Genomic DNA, 14,429 nt, shown 5'->3' on the forward strand with positions numbered 1-14,429 from the left:
CCCCGAGGTCTCGTCTAGCCTCCAACACAATTGGCAGGGCAGGGCCGGGCTGGAACTGAAGTGGCAATGGGTTTCATAGAGAGGGGCATAGCCTGGGGACGCTGAGTTTGTTGGAGTGTATAGGCCAGACGGCTGGTGGGTCAACTGATCCAACCATAATTTGCAGTGCAGTCCACGGGTTGTTATCTGGAGACACTAAGGGGTCTATTATGATGTCGGGCGGATAACCACTGCCCGCATGGCGGTGGCGATCTGCCCGACATCATCCTCCGCCCGCCTCCCATTTTCCCCCCACAATATTATGATGGCGGGTGGGACCGTGGCGGACGGGAGGACCGTCTGCTGCTGTTCCACCCTGTCAACGGGCGGAAAAGGGTTGAATATGGTGGCGGTGTCTGCTAGACACCGCCATCCATATTATGATGGCAGCGGGAAGCAGCCTTTCTGTGGCGGTGTTGCCACCACGGAAAGGCATGCGGTTTCCCCATTTGGGGGAGTGGGGGGGCACATGGGGGGTACCTTCGATACCCCCTGCATTTGCATGGAGGACGTGGCAGGTATCGCGTGGTGCCTGCCACGTTGTGCATGCAAATTCACACATGCCTTTTTAGGTCTTGCCTATTAATCCCGCAAGGGATAATAGACGAGAGTATAGTGGGCAAACCAAGGTCTGAAACCATTGCGGATTTCGGAAAGTTCGTGTGGTGCACTCATGCGGAAAGCGCGTCCACATCCAAGCCATCAGCCTCCCTCCCACAGGCATCTGTTGCTTCCCCAGCTTGCACAGTGTGCGCTCGGCCTCACTTCTCCTCCCCCCAATTACATCCCGCTTTCACTTTTACGGCCGCGAGGCCGTGAGCTTCACTTCAATGGGGCCGCCAATGCTTGTTCCCCATTTAGTTTTCCCTTCTCGTCAGATATCCCCCCCCTCTTAAACCACCCCCGCCCCACACACAGGCCGGATATTTCATTTACCACGTTGTGGTTTTGCAATCGGTAAACCATTCCCAAACAGGTATACCACATGTTTAACTCGTAATTGCATGGCACACGCTTAGTGTTACCGCATGGAAATGTAAATGCCGCATGTCGTGTTTACATCCCACGAATACTGTGCACCTCGAAACCACGGCGGTATTGGTTTGTCCTTTCCACATCCTCTCTCTTCTTCTGTCTGTGCGCGCCTGCTGCCCTTCCCTGATTCCAGCTGCGGGAAGTTTGAGTTGCAGTTGGAGGTGTGGGTGTAAGAGGAGTTTTTTTCCTACATGTCACAACATGCTCTCGTGTTTCGTGGAAACTCTCGATTTCTGCAGGCATAACCGGCATCTCACGTTTCAGGCTCCCGTTTTGAATGTATACAGGAACTCACAAGGTTTCTTTGTTCCTGTGAAAATGCAGAGAATTTGACGCGCAACATTATGTGTGAATTAAGTACTGCTAAACACGGCTTTATTGTAAGCAAGTGCTTTGCTTGCAGTGCTTGAATAGTCTAGTGAATCATTCTTGACTGTGTCCCACTGTCTGTCCAGAGCGGGACCTAGAGTCGACGCCCATGCACACTCGCTGTGCTTCCTGGTACAAGCTGTGGAGGGCTCTCTCTTTTTTTTCTTTTTTTTAGAATGACCGAAAGCAAATGCTTTCCTTCAGAACAATCTAATTCCATTTATGTTCGTTCAAGTGCTGACCTGGTTGGTAGCAACTGGAACTTCAACGGAGTACAGCTGGAATCTCGCAACAAACAGAAGGAGATGATGGACGGAGCGCTGAAACTTTTCAGATGCTCACCCCCAGTCACAGAACTGGGTTGAATTCATCATCGTTCTTTAGCTCCCTCCGCCACCCCAGTTCAGACGCAGTCTGTTAATGCTCTGTAAAAGTAATATGGACGTCTATGTGTTAGTCCGATTATATAATTATTTATATACCAACACGGAAAACATAATTGACAGGAACTAGGAGTCTTTTGGGTGTGGACATTGTGGGAAAGTGAAATAAGGGCCTCAATCTTCAATTCGAAAATTACATTAGGGTTCATCTTATCATCTTATTAGTGACAATGTCGAAATTTACCCTATGCAAGGTTAAAAACTCAAGGAATCAGAGCGTTGGGTTGTCATTGGGAGTCCTTACAGTGGTGTAAGGGCTACATAGTTCAGTCCTTATGTGGTGAGAGAATCATACAGGGGCTTTCCTTGGGACCTTTAACAGTACGGCCCTCTGTATACTGTCATCTAGCCTAGATGCCCTATTTATGTGTTAGTACAGGGAAATCCCACCTTGGCTTTTCGTTTTTTGAAAGCTTTAGAATCCTATGGAAATATCACATAAAATACAAGCAATTTAATTTTGCAATAGCTATAATATATGATCATTTATTACTGTCACCAAAAGTGTATATATATATACTACCGCACTTGTGTAATCAAAGCAAAACACACATGGCTCATCATGGTAACTCTATTATTGCTCACCTAACCAGCACCACTCAGCACCACCACAGCATCACTCAGCAGCACCACCACAGCATCACTCAGCACCACCACAGCATCACTCAGCACCACCACAGCACCACTCAGCACCACCACAGCATCACTCAGCACCACCACAGAACCACTCAGCACCACCACAGCATCACTCAGCACCATCACAGCACCACTCAGCACCACCACAGCATCACTCAGCCCAACACCAGCATCACTTAGCACCACCACAGCATCACTCAGCGCCACCACATACTCATGCACCACCACATTATCACTCAGCACCACCACAGCACCACTCAGCACCACTGCAGCATCACTCAGCACCACCACAGCATCACTCAGCAGCACCACCACAGCATCACTCAGCACCACCACAGCATCACTCAGCACCACCACAGCACCACTCAGCACCACCACAGCATCACTCAGCACCACCACAGCATCACTCAGCACCACCACAGCACCACTCAGCACCACCACATTATCACTCAGCAACACCATATTATCACTCAGCACCACCACAGCACCACTCAGCGCAACCCCAGCATCACTCCGTGCCATCACAGCATCAATCTGTGCAACCATTCAACAACAACTGGTTCAAATATGTTCTCTCAATGTTTCAAGCTTTATTACAAATGTCACAAAAAGATGTTAATATTTCACTTCTGTTCTTGGATTTTCATCACAATAAAATACACTGAACATAATCTTCACAAAAGTTATTTACAAATTTAAGCTATTGCCATTATAAATTACAATCACTTTTATTTAAGTATTAATTATTTAAAAAAATTAAAAGCCATTGTTATTTGTAATATCAATACATCTAAGTCACGTAAATACAAAACATGTTGCATTACAAATGCTATAGATGTCACATTTGTGAAAGTTATAACTATTGGCATTGTAAATGACAAAGCTATCAATTTAGCTATTTTCAAAACCAATCCATAAATAAAAAATGTGTCATTTACAAGACCAATAGCTCAAACTTTCATAATGTGAGACCTATTGCATTGCAAATGCTTGTTTGTATTACGGTGGGTGCTGCTGACAGCACTGCCCGCCGCAATGTAAAAAATGCGGGATGCGCCCGCCAGTAAGGCAGGCACATCCTAATTGCCCATGCGGGACCACCGCACCCTTAGCGGGCGGTCCCGCATCATAATAGACCCCTAGGACTTTTTGCAATGTGGTGCTGGCTGCTGGTGTTGACATAGCCAAGGACAAACATCATGGCCCCAACAAACAGGGCACCCTTGACAAATTTGCTCAACCTCTGGCAGCGGCCCATGACAACAGGTGGTAACACTTGGGACGTCCCACACAGCGGCTGACCAGGGGATTCCATTGTACTTAAATCTGACAACTATCCTACAAGCTATTGATGCCTCCAAAAACACCCTGGAATCCAAGATACAAGCAATAGGCTCTGAAAGCATACTTTTCAGGCAGTTCACAGAGTTGCAGAAGCAGACGGTCAATAAACTTACAACCGCCACGAAGATTCTGGAAGGTAGGGCAAAGGATATGGGTAGCTGCACTTGCTGCAATAATATGCAAATTATGGGATTCAAAGGAGGATTGTGGAGAGACATCATTGGCACAGTTTCTAGAAAACTGCCTGCATTCATTTATCCCTTCTTCCAGACTGCCTATGTGCTTTGTGTTTGGCTGAGCTCACAGGGTGCTGACCCCTAGGACTCTGCCGGGATCCACCCCTCATCCAATAGAGGCGCTCTTCCTGAGGGTTCTTCGAGAAACACATATGACTTCCGTTGGCATGTCATAGAACAGTAGCCCGAGGGTTGATACTCGTCTTGACTATGGCAATTCACTCTATCTTGGCAGCTCTGTGTATGTTATCAAAAAACTGCAGGTAGCCAAGAATACTGCAGCCAGAGTACCGATGGGCCTGTCCAAAACGCAATCTGCCTGTTCAGTTTTGGTGCAACTTCACTGGCTACCAATAAATGAGAGAATACAATTCAAGGTCCTATGTATTGGCCACAAGTTCAAGCACTCGTCTGGCCCACATATCCTTCAATGTCTTGTCACTCCTTATATTGCCACCCGAGATCTAAGATCTAATGACCTATTTCTATTGACCATCCCTAGAATCAGAAGAGCAACAGGCGGGCTGTTCGATTGGCTACCTGGTCTCCAGAGTTTGGAACACCCTTCCAATCCATTTAAGATCAGAAAATAATTTTTTTAGCTTTAGGAAACAGCTGAAGACTTACTTTTTTACCCGGGCAGTGTAAACCGTCACGTGTCCTCATTTTGTTCTGCCAGCACCGGGAAGCCCATCATCGGGTAGCTGTGCACTTTATAAATATTTTATAATAATAATAAGATAGGAATGAGATTCTTCGATTCACGAGAGAGGGATCTGACAACTATGAAGGTCACTACTTAATGATCTTTCCGGACTATACCTGAATCCCTGAAAAAACAACGCAAAGAGAAAGGTGAAAGCCTTGAACATGCGGAATATGCTCCTCTTTCTTGCGAAACTTAAGGTTGTGTCTCAATCTGGCACCTTCTTCTTTGAGACTGAAGCACTCTGTGAACAGGTGGAAGACAGATGCTCTGTAAGGCTGCATCAGCAGCCACCCTTGGAAGGGGGAGGGGGACTTGGAAGCTTTAAAGATGGATCCCTCCTCAGGAACACCCTCAACAAAGCTCACAACCGAATCAGGCCTGGCTTAACCAGATGCGAGCTCATTGGGGCTGTCTCTTAGTTTGGCAAGGAGCTGCAGGGGCAGGACGTAAAAACCCTGGACCATACTGGGGATGGAGAATTCCCGCCTCAGAGCAGGACAACCTTGTTACGGCAGCGCCCTAAACCGCCCAGATTCCTCTTTTGGGAGAACCAGGAGACCACTCTTTAACGCTTTCAGTGGCATGAACCGCTGTAGGTGCAGCATGACAAAACTGTTGAAAAAAACTGGCAGAAGGATGAAAAAGGCTTATCCAAGGGATGAGGGGATATCCCCCTCTCAAAGGAATATATTAGTGCTCTCTCCACACTGACAAACGCTCTTGTGTCAACATTCATTTTTCTTTGGATTTTATGAGCACAAGTGGATTGGGAATTATAGGTAAAGGGGGACAAGTTGGTTGTTTCGGTTGATTGTTTTGTTGTTTCTTGAGTGTTGGTCTTCTCTTTACACCATGGCAAATGCTTCAAGTTCCAGAAGTGTAGGGTTGGGAGCAGAGGGATTGAGTTGGGTACGAAATGTTTTTATTATAATTTTTGTTTCTTGATGTATGGAGACACGAGCTATGTGGAAAGCTTCGATGTGCTTAAATCTTTCATGGCAATCAACACTACCCACACCCTATGGCTGATGACTCAAGCAATGGTATAGGCTTAGTATGGTCCTCACGTGGAACGTTAACGGGCTCCTGGACCCTATCAAATGAACAGTTGTTTTACAGGAAGGTAGAAGTTACAGGAAGCACTCCAAGCCCGTTCTTGGGTGCATGGGCTTCTCACATGTATATCAGTCTGGGTTCTCAATCTTGTCGCGGGGGGATAGTTATTCTGATCTGTACATCCTTTCCCCTTAAAATCACTCAGACTTGCTGGACTGTTGCAAGGTGTACCGGTGTCCCTCCCCTGTGTGTATGCACCTCTTCCCCTGACGACTTTGTTTTTGCAATCCATCCGCACCTTGCTGTCCCAATTTCCCCCAGGATCGTGGATTCTGGGTGGAGGTTTAAATGAGATATCTGACTTAACCAGGGAACTTTTGGGCGTGATGGTCATTCCACCTGGCTGAATCACTTTACTTGGCGAATTCATGAGTGCCCTAGGTCTTGCGGATGCCTAGCGGATTTTGTAACCACATGATAGGACCTTCACATACTACTATGGGACCTATATAACATATTCGTACCTAGTCTACCTCCTAGTGCTCAACACTGAGGTTCATAGGATTGCAGGGGTAAAGGTCCTGACCCACGGACCATCCAACCATTCCCCACTGGAGTTTCGGCGGAGCTTGGGCGGAGGCAGAGATAAACCAAGTGATGCTTAGACACTTGGTTGTTGACAAACCCTGATCATAAAAACATATTTTTTAAAAGATTAATTCCTTCATTATCTAAGCACAGCCTCATTGGAATCCATGTTACCCTAGGGGAAGCATTCAAGGCCTGCACTATTATCAGTTACCAGACAGGGGTCAAACAGAAACAGGACCGGGAGGTTATGGATCTCAAGGCTCAAGCGCTGGGGTTGGAGTCTGGGCACCTGACCAATCCTGAACCAAACCTAACTGAGAACTTGCCCTACACACAATAATTCTTGAAACAGATTCTATTTAATGAAGTTAAATGGACATGATTAGCAAACCAAAGCCCGAATATATCAGTAGGATAATAAATATAGACAACCTTAGCACTGGTTATGTACACTGCACGACATGGCCCAATAGTCTTTATTACCACTACTAAAGGAGGGGTGTTTAAAGGGGATTTAAACATAACTCAAGAATTCATATCCTATTATACAGCCATATACTCCTTGAATGGATCACCACATCCGGATAATATACCACACTTTGTGCAGGACCTCCCACTTAACAACCGCACTGAGGAAGAAAAACATTAATTGGAAGGGGCACTTACGGAAGAGTTCACAGAGTCCCTCAACCAGCCCAAACCAGGTAAAACCCGCAGGACCTAATGGATTCCCATCAATGTCTAAAGTTGCTGACCCAATGGCCAAGATGCTGTCATAGGATTTGGGGAAAGGGTACTTACCTCCTGATCTTTTAATGCCTGAGATTGTAGTAATGCATAAATCTTGTCACCCACACAATCAATGTTCATCATATCACCCTATCTCCATCTGAAGCGTGAAAAACAAATTTTTTGCAAAAGCCCTGGCAAACAGGCTCTCTAAGATAATCGGTTCAGGGGTGAAGAGGGGCATATTTGCCTTGATATCCAAACGTGCAACAGAGCATAACATTAGAAAGGTCTGTAATGCATTTGCACTGGCGGATAGGCTACCCGGCTCATGGCGCTCTTCCTGGTTGACTTCAAAAAGACCTTTGATTCAGTGAGGTGGGATTATCTGTTCCTCCTCCTAGATAGGCATAACATTGGCTTCCAATTCTGTTGATAAATAGGCTTACTGTACACTGCTATGTGAGCCTGGGTTAAGATATTTGAGATGCGGCAAGGCACCAGACAATGTTGTTCGCGGACCCCTGTGTTGTTTGCTGTTGCGATTGAGCAACTGGCTGAGTGTCTCAAAGTGGATGCCCAAATGAAGGGTTTTGACTGAGCACTGGGAATAGAAGCTAGAGAATGCTCTATGCAGGTGATGTGCTGGTGTTCCTTGGAGAGATTATGTAGTCGGGTTCACAACTACTGCAGATAATCTGAATATTTGGGGTTCTCTCTGGGCTCCACATGAATACAAGTAAATCATTGCTGTATGTGATTGGTGACCCTCCCTTAGGCCTACACTGGGTGGAAGACCTATGGTCTGTTTCCAATGGTTCCCATATTTGTGAGTTTAAGTCATGCAGGACCCCCAGAGAGTCTGGGACATGAACATTCAACCTCAACTAGCCAAATTGCCAGGGTACATAAAATTCTTGTTGGCGCTCCCAGTGTCGCTCTTGCGTCACTCAGCGATATTTAAAATGGTCGCCTTACTGCAACTTCTTTACTAGCTGCAAAACATCCTGTACACATTGCCACGAGTTTTCTTAAAGAAGATAAACTCGATTCTTAGGAATTACTTGTGGAATGATGGGATGGTCAGAATTGCCCTGCAGAAATGCTGCCAGTCTACATATGAAGGGAGTATGGCAGCGGCTAACATCACTTCATTCTCCCTTGGTGATCATTTAAGAATGGTGGTATGACATGAATGACGATCCCACCTTTGTATCAGAAAAATGCACAATGCAGGGTATACAGTTATCACACCTACTCTATGGGGTAACGACACACCTGACCCTCCCATTGGCCAACTACAGATTTGGCATGACGCTGTCAAAACCCAGGCTTGGAAGGGAAAACCGACCCCAATCCCCCTCTACTTAGAGAGTTGGATAAAAGGCCGGATCATTGTATGGGCCTGGATGTCCACGGAAGCAAGCATCAAAAGATATGGGGAGAATGGGCTCAGTGCAGAGGTTTCATTAAATAACCTGTTGCTCGACGACCTTGGTCACTGCAGGCAGAGGTTCAAACCTTCCCTGTCACAAGATGAACTGCATTTTATGCCATTTGCACTGTAGTGGTTGGATTGGGCACAATGTGAACTGTTGCTTCATGTCTCTGCTTTTATATTTTCTCAAAACTCATTAAAATGTGCGATAAAAAAACACAAGTTAATAGTGTAAGACATGTATGTGGAAAGACTACCTGATGCTCTGCTGACCTTATGATACTCTACTCTTGATTTGAATATCTCCTGATAGACATTATTAGTAGGGCTGGGCGTAGTGCCACTACGCACACTACGCGTAGTGAAAAAAAAAAAAATGTGGAAAACGGGGGCGCGTCCTGGGGGTCCGTGTGCCCTGGACAGGGGTCCCTCGTGCCTGGGCAGACTCCCTGATCTCCCCGGCCTGGTTGGAGCCCGGGAGCCCTGCAGCCACGGAGCCCTGCAGCCCTGCAGCCCGAGCCCTGCAGTCCCCGAGCCCTGGAGCCCCGGAGCCCCAGAGCCCCGGAGCCCCGGAGCCCTGCAGCCCGAGCCCTGCAGTCCCCGAGCCCTGGAGCCCCGGAGCCCCGGAGCCCCAGAGCCCTGCAGCCCTGCAGCCCCGGAGCCCTGCAGTCCCGGAGCCCCGCATGCCCGGAGCCCTGCAAGGGCAGGCTGGAGCCCCCCGCAGAGGCTCGGAGCCGGCAGATTGGCGTCATTTCGGTCCCGGCCATCTGGTCGCCCCTCTCGCCTCGGCCATCTGGTCGCGACCAATGCTTTCCTATAGGGCGACCAGATGGCCGGGCTTCCCTGGAAGTCCCGATGAGGTGCCATTTGCCTCCCGGATCCCAGGCAGGGCTCCAGGAGGTAGGGCACGTTTGCGCCCTGGGTCCCCTCTGTCACCTTTAGTGCACAGATTACAAGAAAGGGGGGTAATTTTCCTCCGGATTACTAGGGACAATGGTATGCCCGGACACCCTCCCAGGATAGCGGTGCACTGCCAGGGACCAGATGGGCTGTGTTCCCGGGCAACACCTCCCAGGCGTCCGGGGCTCCCTCCTCCGGCCCGCGGCGTGGGAAAGTACCCCGGAAGGGCTCCATGGGTCCTGGGCCCTGCAACCCCGGAGCCCTGCAGCCCTGCAGCCCCCGAGCCCCCGAGCCCTGGAGTCCTGCAGCCCCCGAGCCCCGAGCCCTGGTTCCCTGGTTCCCTGGAGCCCTGGAGCCCTGGAGCCCTGGAGCCCTGGAGCCCTGCAGCCCCCGGAGCCCTCCCGCGGAGGCTCGGGGCAGGCAGATTGGCATCATTTTGGTCCCCCCTCTCCCCTCTCCCCTCGGCCATCTGGTCGTCCGCCATGCTTTCCTACGGGGCAACCAGATGGCCGGGCTTCCCTGGAAGTCCCGATGAGGTGCCATTCGCCTCCCAGATCCCAGCCAGGGCTCCAGGAGGTCGGGCACGTTCGCGCCTAGGGTCCCTCGAGCCTTGCAGTGCGCACTTGTTCCCAGAAAGAGGGGTAGCCTTCCTCCGGATTACTAGGGACAAGGTACTCTGTGACCCCTCTTGGGCTGGCGGATCCCTGCCGGGGACCAGATGGGCTGTGTTCCCGGGCAACACCTCCCAGGCGTCCAGGGCTCCCTCCTCCGGCCAGCGGCGTGGGAAAGTACCCGGGAAGGGCTCCATGGGTACTGGGCCCAGCAACCCTGCAACCCCGGAGCCCCGCAGCTCCCGAGCCCTGAAGTCCTGGTGCCCTGGAGCCCTGGAGCCCTGGAGCCCTGCAGCCCTGGAGCCCTGCAGCCCTGCAGCCCTGGAGCCCTGGAGCCCTGGAGCCCTGGAGCCCTGGAGCCCTGGAGCCCTGGAGCCCTGGAGCCCTGGAGCCCTGGAGCCCTGGAGCCCTGGAGCCCTGGAGCCCTGCAGCCCTGCAGCCCTGGAAGGGCAGACGGGAACCCTCCCGCGGAGGCTCGGGGCAGGCAGGCAGACTGGTGTCATTTCGGTCCCGGTCATCTGGTTGCCCCTCTCCCCTCGGCCATCTGGTCGTCCGCCATGCTTTCCTACGGGGCAACCAGATGGCCGGGCTTCCCTGGAAGTCCCGATGAGGTGCCATTCGCCTCCCAGATCCCAGCCAGGGCTCCAGGAGGTCGGGCACGTTCGCGCCTAGGGTCCCTCGAGCCTTGCGGTGCGCACTTGTTCCCAGAAAGAGGGGTAGCCTTCCTCCGGATTACTAGGGACAAGGTACTCTGTGACCCCTCTTGGGCTGGCGGATCCCTGCCGGGGACCAGATGGGCTGTGTTCCCGGGCAACACCTCCCAGGCGTCCAGGGCTCCCTCCTCCGGCCAGCGGCGTGGGAAAGTACCCGGCAAGGGCTCCATGGGTACTGGGCCCAGCAACCCTGCAACCCCGGAGCCCCGCAGCTCCCGAGCCCTGAAGTCCTGGTGCCCTGCAGCCCTGGAGCCCTGGAGCCCTGCAGCCCTGGAGCCCTGGAGCCCTGCAGCCCTGGAGCCCTGGAGCCCTGGAGCCCTGGAGCCCTGGTGCCCTGCAGCCCTGGAAGGGCAGACGGGAACCCTCCCGCGGAGGCTCGGGGCAGGCAGGCAGACTGGTGTCATTTCGGTCCCGGTCATCTGGTTGCCCCTCTCGCCTCGGCCATCTGGTCTCGCCCAATGCTTTCCTATGGGACGACCAGATGGACGGGTTCCCCTGGAAGTCCCGATGAGGTGCCTTTCGCCTCCCAGATCCCAGCCAGGGCTCCAGGAGGTCGGGCACGTTCGCGCCTAGGGTCCCCCGAGCCTTGCGGTGCGCACTTGTTCCCAGAAAGAGGAGTAGCCTTCCTCCGGATTACTAGGGACAAGGTCCTCTGGGACCCTTGTCGGGCTAGCGGTCATCAGCCGGCAGATAGGCGGGCCAGGATGCCGCCCCAGACCTGGGTCCGTCCCTGGGACTGCAGCGTGGCCCGGGTGCCTGGGACGGGGTGCAGAGGGCCCGGGGAAGGCTTCCCCTGCGCCCCGGGCCCTGGGAGCCACAGCTGGGTCCAGTGGCCGCGCCGGGCCCCTGGTCGGGTGCTAGGGCCCTTGGCCCTGTCCCCCGGCCTGCCACACTGCCAAAAGCCCGGGACGGGGTTCCGTGGTGCCCGGGGAGCCTCCCCGTGCTTGACCGGGTTCAGGAGCTCCGTCCGGGGCCCTTGAGGGCCCCGGGGACTGTGGCCTCCCCACCCGGGGCTCTGTCCTGGGTCCTGCCGCGCGGCAGGGTGCCCGGGACGGTGTCCGGCAGGCCCGGGGAAGGCTTCCCCTGCGCCTCCAGGCCTGGGAGCCCCGGCTGGATCCAAGGGCCACGGCGGGCCCCGAGTCGGGTGCTCGGGCCCTGGGCCCTGTCCCCCGGCCTGCTGCACTGCCAAGGGCCCGGGCCCGGGTCGGGGTTCCGTTGTGCCCAGGCAGGCCTCCCCTGCTTGTCAAAGTGCCTGGGGGCCCGGGTGGGAGGGCCTGTCGGGGCCCCTGGGAGCCTCCATGGCTGGGGCCCAGCTGGGGCCCTGGGCCTCCGGTCGGCCATGCCGCGGAGCACGCTGACTCCTTCGTTGGGGCACAGGGTGTCCTCTTTCGTGCCCGGCCATCGGATCCCCTCGGCCATCTGGTCGCCTGCTATGCTTTCCTATAGGGCGACCAGATGACCGAACTTCCCTGGAAGTCCCGATGAGGTGCCATTCGCCTCCCGGATCCCAGCCAGGGCTCCAGGAGGTCGGGCTCGTTTGTGCCTTGGGTCCCCTATGTCCCCTCGGGTGCACGGATTACAAGAAAGGGGGGTAATGTTCCTCCGGATTACTAGGGAGAGGGTCAGTCAGCCCTCCAGAGATTCTGAATCAGGGGAAGGCAGCCCTGGGGCCTGCCCGCTGGGGCCCCCAGGGTCCTGGGGACACTCCTGCCTTTCAGCCCCTTGCCGATGGTCCTTTTCCTCCGAGTTTGAGGGGGATGGTGTCCCGGGGTCCGCCTGCCAGTGGCCCCCAGGGGCCCGGGGACGCTCCTGCCTCTCAGCCCCTTGCTGATGGTCCTTTTTCTCCGAGTTTGATCAGGCACAGACCTCCGAGTTTGATCAGGCACAGACCTCCATGAGGTCGGGCCATGCTGAGAGGGGGAAGGCGTCCCGGGGCCCGCCCGCCAGGGGCCCCCAGGGGCCCGGGGACGCTTCTGCCTCTCAGCCCCTTGCCGATGGTTGTTTTTCTCCGAGTTCGATGGTCGTTTTTCTCAGAGTTTGATCAGGCAGACTTCCATAAGGTCTGGCCATGCTGAGAGGGGGAAGGCATCCCGGGGCCTGACCGCCAGGGGCCCCCAGGGGCCTGGGGATGCTCCTGCCTCTCAGCCCCTTGCTGATGGTCCTTTTTTTCTCCGAGTTTGATCAGGCACAGACCTCCGAGTTTGATCAGGCACAGACCTCCGTGAGGTCCGGCCATGCTGAGAGGGGGAAGGCATCCCGGGGCCCGCCCGCCAGGGGCCCCCAGGGGCCCGGGGGGGGGCGCTTCTGCCTCTCGGCCCCTTGCCGATGGTTGTTTTTCTCCGAGTTCGATGGTCGTTTTTCTCCGAGTTTGATCAGGCAGACTTCCATAAAGTCTGGCCATGCTGAGAGGGGGAAGGCATCCCGGGGCCCGACCGCCAGGGGCCCCCAGGGGCCCGGGGATGCTCCTGCCTCTCAGCCCCTTGCTGATGGTCCTTTTTCTCCGAGTTTGATTAGGCACAGACCTCCGAGTTTGATCAGGCACAGACCTCCGTGAGGTCCGGCCATGCTGAGAGGGGGAAGGCGTCCCGGGGCCCGCCCGCCAGGGGCCCCCAGGGGCCCGGGGATGCTCCTGCCTCTCAGCCCCTTGCTGATGGTCCTTTTTCTCCGAGTTTGATCAGGCACAGACCTCCGTGAGGTCCGGCCATGCTGAGAGGGGGAAGGCGTCCCGGGGCCCGCCCGCCAGGGGCCCCCAGGGGCCTGGGGACGCTTCTGCCTCTCAGCCCCTTGCCGATGGTTGTTTTTCTCCGAGTTCGATGGTCGTTTTTCTCAGAGTTTGATCAGGCAGACTTCCATAAGGTCTGGCCATGCTGAGAGGGGGAAGGCATCCAGGGGCCTGACCGCCAGGGGCCCCCAGGGGCCTGGGGATGCTCCTGCCTCTCAGCCCCTTGCTGATGGTCCTTTTTTCTCCGAGTTTGATCAGGCACAGACCTCCGAGTTTGATCAGGCACAGACCTCCGTGAGGTCCGGCCATGCTGAGAGGGGGAAGGCATCCCGGGGCTCGCCCGCCAGGGGCCCCCAGGGGCCCGGGGGGGGGGGGCGCTTCTGCCTCTCGGCCCCTTGCCGATGGTTGTTTTTCTCCGAGTTCGATGGTCGTTTTTCTCCGAGTTTGATCAGGCAGACTTCCATAAGGTCTGGCCATGCTGAGAGGGGGAAGGCATCCCGGGGCCCGACCGCCAGGGGCCCCCAGGGGCCCGGGGACGCTTCTGCCTCTCGGCCCCTTGCCGATGGTTGTTTTTCTCCGAGTTTGATGGTCGTTTTTCTCCGAGTTTGATCAGGCAGACTTCCATAAGGTCTGGCCATGCTGAGAGGGGGAAGGCATCCCGGGGCCCGACCGCCAGGGGCCCCCAGGGGCCCGGGGATGCTCCTGCCTCTCAGCCCCTTGCTGATGGTCCTTTTTCTCCGAGTTTGATTAGGCACAGACCTCCGAGTTTGATCAGGCACAGACCTCCGTGAGGTCCGGCCATGCTGAGAGGGGGAAGGCGTCCCGGGGCCCGCCCGCCAGGGGCCCCCAGGGGCCCGG

The sequence above is a fragment of the Lissotriton helveticus genome, chromosome 1_1 (genome assembly GCF_964261635.1).
Source record: "Lissotriton helveticus chromosome 1_1, aLisHel1.1, whole genome shotgun sequence".
Taxonomy (NCBI): Eukaryota; Metazoa; Chordata; class Amphibia; order Caudata; family Salamandridae; genus Lissotriton; species Lissotriton helveticus.